This window comes from Chrysochloris asiatica, unplaced genomic scaffold, assembly GCF_000296735.1.
Source record: "Chrysochloris asiatica unplaced genomic scaffold, ChrAsi1.0 scaffold00064, whole genome shotgun sequence".
Taxonomy (NCBI): domain Eukaryota; kingdom Metazoa; phylum Chordata; class Mammalia; order Afrosoricida; family Chrysochloridae; genus Chrysochloris; species Chrysochloris asiatica.
In genome coordinates, this window is record NW_006408582.1 from 9,773,736 (window position 1) to 9,784,039 (window position 10,304).

The following is a 10,304-nucleotide window of genomic DNA, read 5'->3' on the forward strand; positions in this document are numbered from 1 at the left end:
CTTCTAAGTATTCCTTTATATGTGGTTCAGAGTTCTGGGACCATCCCCTGAGCCTGCTTGTTCAGGTATTCTGTGTTGTTGTTGGCAGAGCTCTCTGCTATACGTCCACCCGATCTGCCATCTTGTTTGTTCTCTCTTCTTGTCTTTTTAATGACAATTTTCTTTTTGCATGTTGGAAAGTTTTGATGTCATCCCACACTCTTCAGGTCTTTGGTCTTTAGTGTCTAATGCATCAGATCTGTTCTTTATAGGGCCCATATCAATGTCCTTGTTTTTACATTGCACAAGTGCAGTGCAGTGAAATATAAAAGCCGAACACTGACATTGGTGCTTGTGTGCATTACATTGGTCCCATTTTATCTCCTGTGTTGATTCACCACCCTAATCAAGAACTATTTCATCCCTACAAAGACCTTCCTTGTGCTATTTGTTTATAGTCATACTTCCCCACCATCCTTAACCTTTGTCAGCCTGTAATCTTTTTTCCTATCTATAATTTTGTCATTTTTGAGAATGTTATATGCATGGAATAATATATCAGAACACTCAGACTTTAGCGCTTGCTTAAGTTATCACTGAGACCCTGGTGACACAGTGGTTGAAATGCTCAGTGGCTAATCTAAAGTGTGGCAGTTTGAACCAACCAGCTGCTCTTCCGGTAAAAGATGTGGTAATCTGCTTCGGTAAAGATTCGATGTCGTAGAAACCCTGTGGGCAGTTCTATGCTGCCCTGTAGGGTCTCTATGACTTGGGTGCAATTTTGTGTATGTGTTTGGGTTGTTGTTAGTTTTGGTCTGTTTCATCAGCAAAGCTGGAGCTGCTGCTTCTGTTCCCATTTGTTGTGGCTGCGGCCATGCACATAGTTCATCTAACCAGCTGGATTTTGTTCTTTAGATGTAAACTTAGAAACTCCAAAGAAGCTAAGACAGAAACCTGCCACCCTTTAGAAACCATCTTTCAATTTAGTCGGTCAAAAGAGACTCATCTGCTTTGGTGTTGGTAGGCTTTGAGCAAGTTCTAAAGAGCTAAATATAAAGAGATTATTTGGCTTGCTCACTTCTTTTCAAGCACCTCTTTTAAAGAAAATCAGTGATACAGCAAAAAGTATTAAGCAGATCTTGATCATTGCTGTCATATGAAACATAGTGAAAATGATCAATGGAGAAAAGGTGGCGTACTTTCAAAAGACCTGACTCTCCTTCCCCCAAATAATTCATGCATCATTTTAGAGAGGAAAAGAGCTGCCATTTTGAAAATGTGGAAAACTGTTATTAGTCTTATGTTGAGGGAGAGAGAGAGATTCTATACCCTGGGAGGTAGTGACAACAAAGAATTTAAGTTCAGATTGTTGTTGCTAGTTTTCATCAAGTAGATTTCAACCGCATGTGTGCAGAGTAGAACCATGCTTCATAGGGTTTTAAAAACTGTAACCTTTTTGAAGTAGATCCCCAGGCATGACTTCTGAGGTATCTCTGTATGCATTTGAGACACCAACCATTTGGTTAGCAGGTGAGGGCTTAACCATTTGTTGCACATAGGAACTCATAAGCTGAAATGTTGTGTTGTTAAGTGCCTTCAAGTCGGTTCTGACTCATAGTGACCCTGTATAGGGTTTCTGAGGAGTGGCTGGTGAGTTTGAACTGCGGACCTAATGGTTCAAACTGACCTCTCAGTCCAGGGCATTATCCTGAAGTGCCACACCATAGGGTTAAACAATTCTAGAAAGAACAGCTGTAACCCAGGGATCTTTTCTGCTTGAGGGGATTGTGGTGATTCTAAAGCATGACACATTGGGGGCAGGGATGAGGAGGGAGAGTTATAGAATCTCCTAAACTCCTGAGAGATTCTGAATCTGTAGTCTGGTGAGATGGGCATGCCTGTCTGTATGCATGTCTGGTAGCTCTCTCCCCTTTCTGAGATGATCTGTCTGAGGAAAAACATGTTTGGTCTCGTGTCTGTGGTGGCAATAGATCCCCACCGCAGCTGCTCTGGGCTTCACTGTGTGCGCCTTGTGTACTCACTGGCTGCCCGGCTGGCAGGGAGGGTGGAGGTAGGCAGTACGCTCTTTACCACCAGACCTCCAGATACTCCGCCCTGCCACCAAGCAAGGCTGGGTATGTATAAATGGTTTTCTTTTCTTCTCGGAGCCTGAGGAAATAGCGTTCTACCCTAGAACACAGCCAACTTTGTTTTGAATATTAGAAATATTGTGTAGTCTTTGACCTACCTAACACTGGGATTATTCTTACTCAGTCTTCTTTCCCTCAGGCTCCATTCTTCTCTACTGTGGTTTAATCACTCTTTTTCCTTTCATTCCTCGCTTAACTTCTGCTCTTCTCATCATCAGTCCCATTCCAGTTGTTTCTTAAGTCAAACAGTTACTTTCTAGTCTCCTAACATCTGTCATCAGAGCCTATCCCCTCTAAACTTACAGTTCCTCAAGATATTTTCCTGAACAGAAAGTTCCTTTTGCTAAGAGGAACTCTGGTAGCAGTTGTCAAGGTAACGATTGTTTCACCTGCTACAGATAACCATTTTTAAAGCTCTGGTAGCGTGGTGGTTATGAGTTGGGCTGGTAATCTCATGGTCAGAAGTTCGAATCTACCAGCTGTTCCATGGGAGAAAGAAAAAGCTTTTGGCTTCCGTAAAGATTTACAGCCTTGGAAGCTCGATACAGGGACGCTATCAGTCGGAACCGACTCTACGGCACATAACCACCACCACCCCCAAGCAATGTGAATCTTCAGGTAATGCACTGGACTACAAAAAGTCAGTTTGAACCACAAGGTCAGTGGTTCAAACCTGCCAACTGCTTCTCAGAAACCCTATACAGGATTGCTATAGGTCAGAACTGACTAGACAGCACTTAACAGCAACAGGCAATTGACAAGTGCTGGTAGGGTTGGGAACCATTGTCTGAGATGAAGCTTGTGTCTGGCACTATTATCCTTTGGGCCTCCCATGGGAGCAAAGATTCATGAGATCCACTGCATTCATCAACTGTAATCCTTTTATAGAAACTATACCAACAGTGATAATATGAAATCTTCCATTTTACACTGGATTTGAGAAATGAGTCCAAAGAATTCTGTTGAGACATAATTTAAAAAAAGAAAGAAAGAAAATGTTATAAACGATTTTGACTTAGCAAGGTTAGTGTGAATAATACTTTGAAAATATTAAACTGCCGTGGTTTTCCTTCCTCCATAAATCATGTACCCCCACAACCCCCCACCATTAAGGCTAAACCATAAACTGCAGGGAAGGTAAGGGTGGGTCGTGCCTGAAATAAAAAAGCCATTGATGGACTTTGATTTTCAAAGCGGACTTTGTTGATTTCATATTGAAATAATAGTTCTGAAAGTCAGGCTTTCTGGAGAGAGGAAATGTTTATTTTCTGAAATTTGAAAGCTCCCTTTATAAATGGGGAGTTAAGACTGGCATTTGGATTGTACAAGCCTTGTTTTTGTTGTTGTTAAGTGCCGTGGAGTCGGTTCCGACTCATAGCGACTCTGCACAGGGTCTCCGAGGCTGTAAATGTTTATAGGAGCAGAAAGCCTCATCGTTCTCCCACGGAACAGCTGGTAGTTTCGAACTGCTGACCCTGAGGTTAGCAGCCCGATTCATACAAGCCTTAAATAGATAGAATTCAGGTTATTTCATCAGGGAAGTGCTAACCGGGTAGGAAGGGGATGATAGGACAGATATCTGAGTTCTAGCTTTTGTCTCTGGAAGAGAGTCATGTTAGAAACATCCAGTTTGGGCGAATCCCCAAAGAGTAACTTAATTCTTTGCTTTTCCAGGTACATACTGGGGGAAATGTCAAGTCCCAGAGAACTGCTAGAACCAGCACCAGGGCTGTAAGAATGGCTGAAAGAAGGATTTAGAGGACTAGAGATCCACCATCCTGCTAGCATTCCTAGGCTCCTGGGTGGTATAGAAAGGCCCAGACATTCCTGTGGGTTTCAAAGACAGTTGAGCTGAGAGCCAGTAAACCTGCTATGGGGCCACCCCGGGTAGCTGTGACCCTGTAGTGGGCAAACAGCCAGGCCAGAGGAGGCTATAGATAAGATTCAGAGCTTTTCCAACATCAGGGGTGAGCAAGGTGCCCAGGACTAGGAGGGATGAGAAACTCAGGCAAAGAGACAATTGAGTACCCGAGGCTCATATAAGGGGCTGCACTTGGATCTGAGACCTCCTATTCTGTGATAACTCTTTTCTTTCCATAAGCATCAGGGTAGATGGGAGTGTGAGTGGGCAGAAATCTCAAAGGATAGTTTTACCAGAAAGAGCTTGAATAAGACAGTGGTAAACTGGAAGAGGGAGTCTTAGTGTGGTGCCATAACATAAGCACAGGACCTCAATGTCGCTTTGAACTGCAAGGTGGGAGATTGGCTCAAACCCACCAGCGTCTCCTTGGAAACCCTATCACTATCAGTTAGACCTGACTCGATGACACTTAACAACAACAACAAACCTGGAAGAGACTGAGATATATTTAATTGGCAAATTTGTGAACCCTTCCTCTCCTACACTCATACTTCTCTACTGCAAGGGAAAGTGTAAGAACAGTTATAGAAAACATCGAAGTAAACTTTTTTGGCACCTCTGAATGCATTGGGCACATTATTTATGTGATTTTTTTCAAGGTCAGCAGTCCGAAACTACCAGCTGTTCCGTGGGAGAAAGAGGAGGTGCCCTGTTCCCATAAAGATTTATAGCCTCGGAAACCCTGTACAGGATTGCTATGAGTCAGAACGAACTCCACAGCACTTAACAACAACAAGGCAGTGAGGTAAATAATTTGTAGGTAAATGAAATCAAAAGGCAGGGTGATTACATTCCTTGGAATGCCTATTTTAAGAGTATTATTCTCTGTGGTATGTGGTTATTTCCCTTCACAATCTTCATAATATTAAACAAATCATGTTTTATTGTTTAGTTTATTTTAATAGACAAGCACTGTTGTTGTTGTTAAGTGCCGTCAAGTCAATTTCAACCCATAGCGACTCTGTATAGGGTTTCCGAGGAGCAGTTGGTGAGCTTGAACCTCTGTCCTTGAAGTTCAAATGGCTTTGCATTTTGAACTGGCACATTAACCCACAGCACCACACCAGGACTCCAGACAAGCACTAGGGGTTGGCAATTTTTTTTCTGTAAAGACTGAGATAGTGAAAATGTTAGGCTTTGTGAGTAGTACCTTCTCTGTTGGAACTCTTCAATTTAACCATTTAGTGCAAAAACAGCCATGTTGTTGTTGTTGTTGTTAAGTACCATGGAATCAGTTCCAATGCATAGCAACCCTGTATAGGGTTTCCAAGGAGTGACTGTTGAGTTTGAATCATCGACCTTGCGATCAAGTGTTTTTCTTATAGTGTCCCACCAGGACTCCTAGACAACATGTAATTGTGTGGGAATGACTGTTCCAATGAAGTCTTATTGAAACCTGTTACCCTCAAGTTGATTCTGACTCAAGGCAACCCCACGTGTATCAGAGTAGAACTGTGCATTGAGTTTTTCAGAAGCGTATCACCAGGACTTTCTTCTGTGGTACCACTGACTGAATCTGAACCTTTTAGTTAGTAGCTGAGTACAAACTGCACCCCCCAGGAACCTTTTAAACCTTATTTAAGACCCTGAATCATATATTTTCCACATGTCACAAAATATTCGATTTCTTTTTATTTCTCCCCTTCCTACCCCCAACCGTTTAAAAATATAAAAAGCTTCACAGCTTGGTGGCTGTGGCTGTGTGGCATGGAATGGGTTCCAACTCATAGCGACCCTGTACAGGGTTTCTGAGGCTGCAAATCCTTACGGGAGCAGAACGCCTCATCTTTCTCCCGCGGAACAGCTGGTAGTTTTGAACTGCTGACCTTGCAGTTCGCAGCCTGATTCATAACCACTACGCTACCAGAGCTCCTTGGGCTGCAAAAAAGCAAAAGCAAAACCAAAACTGGCTGTGAACTGAAATTGGCCAACAGGTTATATAATTTGCCAATCCCTGAGCAAAATATTACATATGTAAATATTTTATACATAAATAAATGCCCTTTACTATATCCTTAATTTTTCTAAATTAAGATGGCAGATATGATTTTTGAAGGTGTTGTTGTTGTGAAGTGCCTTTGAGTTGATTCCGACCTATAGCGACCCTGTATAGGGTTTTCAAGGTTAAGGGGGTATAAAAATCTGTTAATCAGTTTTGGCCTAAGCCGGATATTTTATTAAAAAAATAAATTTAATGTTGCATTCATGTTGCTTCCTGTTTCGAAAGCCTGCTTCTGCCAGTGATGATGCTAGAAAATTCTGCTTTGATTAAGAAAGAATGAGCTCATTGCAGTTATCACTGACACACGATGCCTTCAATAGCAACCTTCACGAGCTGCCAGAATCTGGGAAGGTTGGAAAATTTGGAGGGTTGACTGATTTCCTTGAATGCTTTTAGCTCCTTACTCTGTTTGTTTGTACCATGCAAAGCATGGATGCAAGTGTGTGTGAGAGTGAGAATGTGTGTGTGTGAGAGAGAGAGAAATAGAGAGAGATGAGGAAGTGGCTGTGGGGGAGTGTGTGAGTGTATAAGGGGTGTCTTTGCCTTCCTACAGGCACTAATCCAATCTGTATGTTGCTTCAGCTCTTCATTGTGCAACCCAAAGACCATCATTATTTATGATTCACTTTGGGCCTTTAGATTCCTCCACCAGAATTAAAACTGACTGTTCTGGTCGGTAATTAGACCCCAACGTTGACAGTAATGTAGCCTCCGAGTGTTAAGATATAAGTGAGATAAAAATCGAGGGGTATGCACTCATAATGGCTAGGGAGGAGAGGAGCAGGTTCAGAAGGGATGATAAAATGTCACTTGGCTAAGAACCTTTGACACAGTTTGAATTTCTTTGTGAAATACAGTCATCTCTTGATATCAAAATCTATTTCCCACAAATGTGCTGAAAACACATTTTCAGAGAGTTGGAGCCTTAGTCTATTGTTTTATGTAGGAAAAAGAATACTTCCTTGGCTATTCAAAACCCTAACTATTTTTTTTTTCCTGAAAATTAAATCAAGTGAAGTACTCTTGAACACGTATATAAAAACGTAGTAATTTTTTCCCCTTAAACTAAATTAAAGCATTTTGAAAGGCTCAATTATGTAACAGTTAACAGGCTCATTAATGGATCTGTGAGAAATACAAGTTCCAAGTTTTGTTTTCCCTCTACATGACTATAAATATTATTACAATGTAAGTTAGTAAGGAAACGGTATGTTAGGAGCATCAAAGCTTCTCTGTAGACTTGGCCCAGGTTGTTGGCAGCCTCTGGAGCTCCAGGGAAGCTAACCTGGGAACCACAAAGAGCTTAATTCTAGGAGAGAGGGGGTGAAAGTGATACCACTGTACCACCCACAGCCTGAGCTCTGGGGATACTTAAGTGTGCTCGCTGGTTCAGGTATGCAAATTCCTTATACTGGATTTCAGCTTTGGAGAGTGAATTTTGGGTGACTAGTTTTGCAAAGTTTATTTTCTGAATAGTACAAGTTCAGAATGTGATATGTTTCTATTTAGACAAAGAAAAAGATAAAAATGTATTAATCATCATAAACCAACTCTAGTAGTTACTCTAACATCTGCAGCTAGAACAAGACCAGTGGAATGACATTGAAAGTACAAGCCAGGAAACCCCTATGCTGAGCATGATGCCACCTTGGAATACTTCAAAGTCCTTTCCCAAGGTCAAAAACTGGAGACTTGACTCAAGGGAAGATTGTTCTTTCTAAGATTGTTTCTGAAGCAGATTTAGCAAATCACCATTTATTTCACTCCCTGGATCTCCACCTCCTGTTAATAAATTTCATAACACATATATGCAATGACTGAATTCCCCTGAGATGAAAAAGTGTGTGTGTTTGTGTAGGAGGGAAAGAGAAGATGAATGAGTTGAGAGTGGGGAGAATTGCATTTTCTCCTGGAAGGTAGAATCAGTCCCCACAAGCGAAACACCACAGACAAAGTTACAAACAGCAAGCACCCTGGTGGTAGGTCCCCAGGACTACATTTTTTGTGTGTATGAGGGAACTAGGTTTGTGGAAAAATGTATTTTTTTCCAGAAACTTTTTGAAGCCCTTTCTTATTTCAATAGCGGAACTGAAGGTAAAAGATAATGCCATTGAAATCCGGCAAAGACAGAGTAGAGGATAATAGTTTAGGTAACAGAGATTGGGTTAGTAGTCATGCACCTAGCATCCAGCAGATGACCTGGAAAGTCCTTGTTTAAATGAAAAAATGTTGTTTTTAAGCACTGTCGAGTTGATTCTGACTCATAGCGACTCTGTATAGGGTTTCCAAGGAGCGGCTAGTGAGTTTGAACCACTGACCTTGTGGTTCAAACCCACCTTGGGGTCCAGTGCTTTATCCCACAGTGCCACATTATTGTCTAACTTGAACTAAGCCAGGGTATTCTGTTAATTGCAATCAATGACAATTTAAGATAACAAAGGTATTCAGGTCTTATAGGTTACCTGTATAGGATTACGGAGGAGCAGATGGTAGCTTTGAACCAACGACTTTGAAGTTAGCAGACTTATCCTACAATGCCACACCATGTCTTAATTCAGAGGGGTTGTTGTTAGTGCTGTTGAGTCGGTGCTGACTCATAGTGGCCCTGCATAGGATTTCCGAGGAGATGCTGGTGAGTTTGAATCGCTGATTTTACAGTTCAAACCGAACTTGAGGCCAAATGCTTATCTGAAAATCTTTTGTTGAAGCTCTTTACAATGGCAGTGCAGTGAACAATCGAATCCAGGATGTGATAAATGAATCTGAGGAGTTCTTGAAACACATTAAGGAAAAGGCAGCTATGAGGAAAGATTAAAATAGAAGTATGGATGATCCTGAGGAACTAGAACAACTGAAACAGAAGTAATCATCATAGATAAAATGGAGGAAAGCTTTACTAAGTTGGAAAAAAACAACCAAGTACTCAAATAGAAAAGCCTTTTGTTGTTGTTGTTTAAAGATGCTGAAAATGGAATCTCACATCTGAGAAATTTTTTTCAAAATTATGATAACAAAGAAATAGACATTAATTCTGGTTTAAAAACGGGTGTCCTGTATAGGAATAAAACCAGACTGGCCAGAGGATTCTCATTTAAAAACTGAATGTTTGAGAAAAAAAAAGGGTCACAATACCTATAGGTGTGACCTAGAATTTTACGTAATTTTATAGAAACTGTGTTTCATGTGAGGAAGTAACACAAAGACATTCTCTGATATGCAGAGCTCACAAGATATTCTACCCATTTATTCTTTTAGAAAGGAGTCCTGGTGAGGCAAGTACTCGACCACAAGGTCAGTTTGAACCACAAGGTTGGTGGTTCACACTCACCAGCTGCTCCTCAGAAACCCTATATAGGGTGGCTAGGAGTCTGAACCAACTCCATGGCACTTCACAACAACATCTTTTTTTTAAAGGAAATGCTAATCCTGCCTATTTAAAGATGGTTGTTGTTGCTGTTAAGTGCCATCGAGTCGGATCCGACCCATAGCGACCCTTTACAGGGTTTCCGAGACTGTCAATCTTTACGGGAGCAGAATGCCTGTAGTTTCGAACTGCTGGCCTTAAGGTTCGCAGCCCGATTCGTAACCACTACGCTACCTGAGCGCCTATTGTGGGTTCCAATTCACAGTGACCTTATAGGATTTCCAAGGCTTTAAATCTTCACTGGAGCAGAAAGCTTTGTCTTTCTCTCACAAAGCAGCTGGCAGGCTCAAATTCAGAACCTTGTGGCTTGAAGTCCCCTGGCTCATCATATGGAGCCATTGTGTTTCCAATTTAAATATAAATCAAAATAATTAAGAACCCAAGAATGTGTAAATCCACTTCTCCTGTAAAAAAGATTTCTAGGTGCTGAGCTTTCTTTGAGTGAACACTCCGGAATCCTATGGACAGCTTTCAGGTGAATTCTGCTGCCAGTATGGAACTGGGCACTCCAGTAATATCCCCAGTGAGGGCTCTTCGGCTTCACCCCCTTCTAGTGCCAGGAAATATGACTACCCTTCCTGACCACAATTATCATGTAGTTTGTTTTGCTTTGTTTTCCACTGCTGTTATGGTTATGATCGCTTAAAATAATAAATAATACTATTGTGAAGAAAACAAAACAGCCTTATTTTACACGTTTGGAATTGTGAGCTAAGATAATTAGAAAAAAAAAAAAAAAGACTATTTCTCCACTCTGTCTAGGTAGAGCTGCATCTTTCAAGATAGACAGTTTGGTGGGCTTGGAACACATAAAGATTGTTTTTTTTT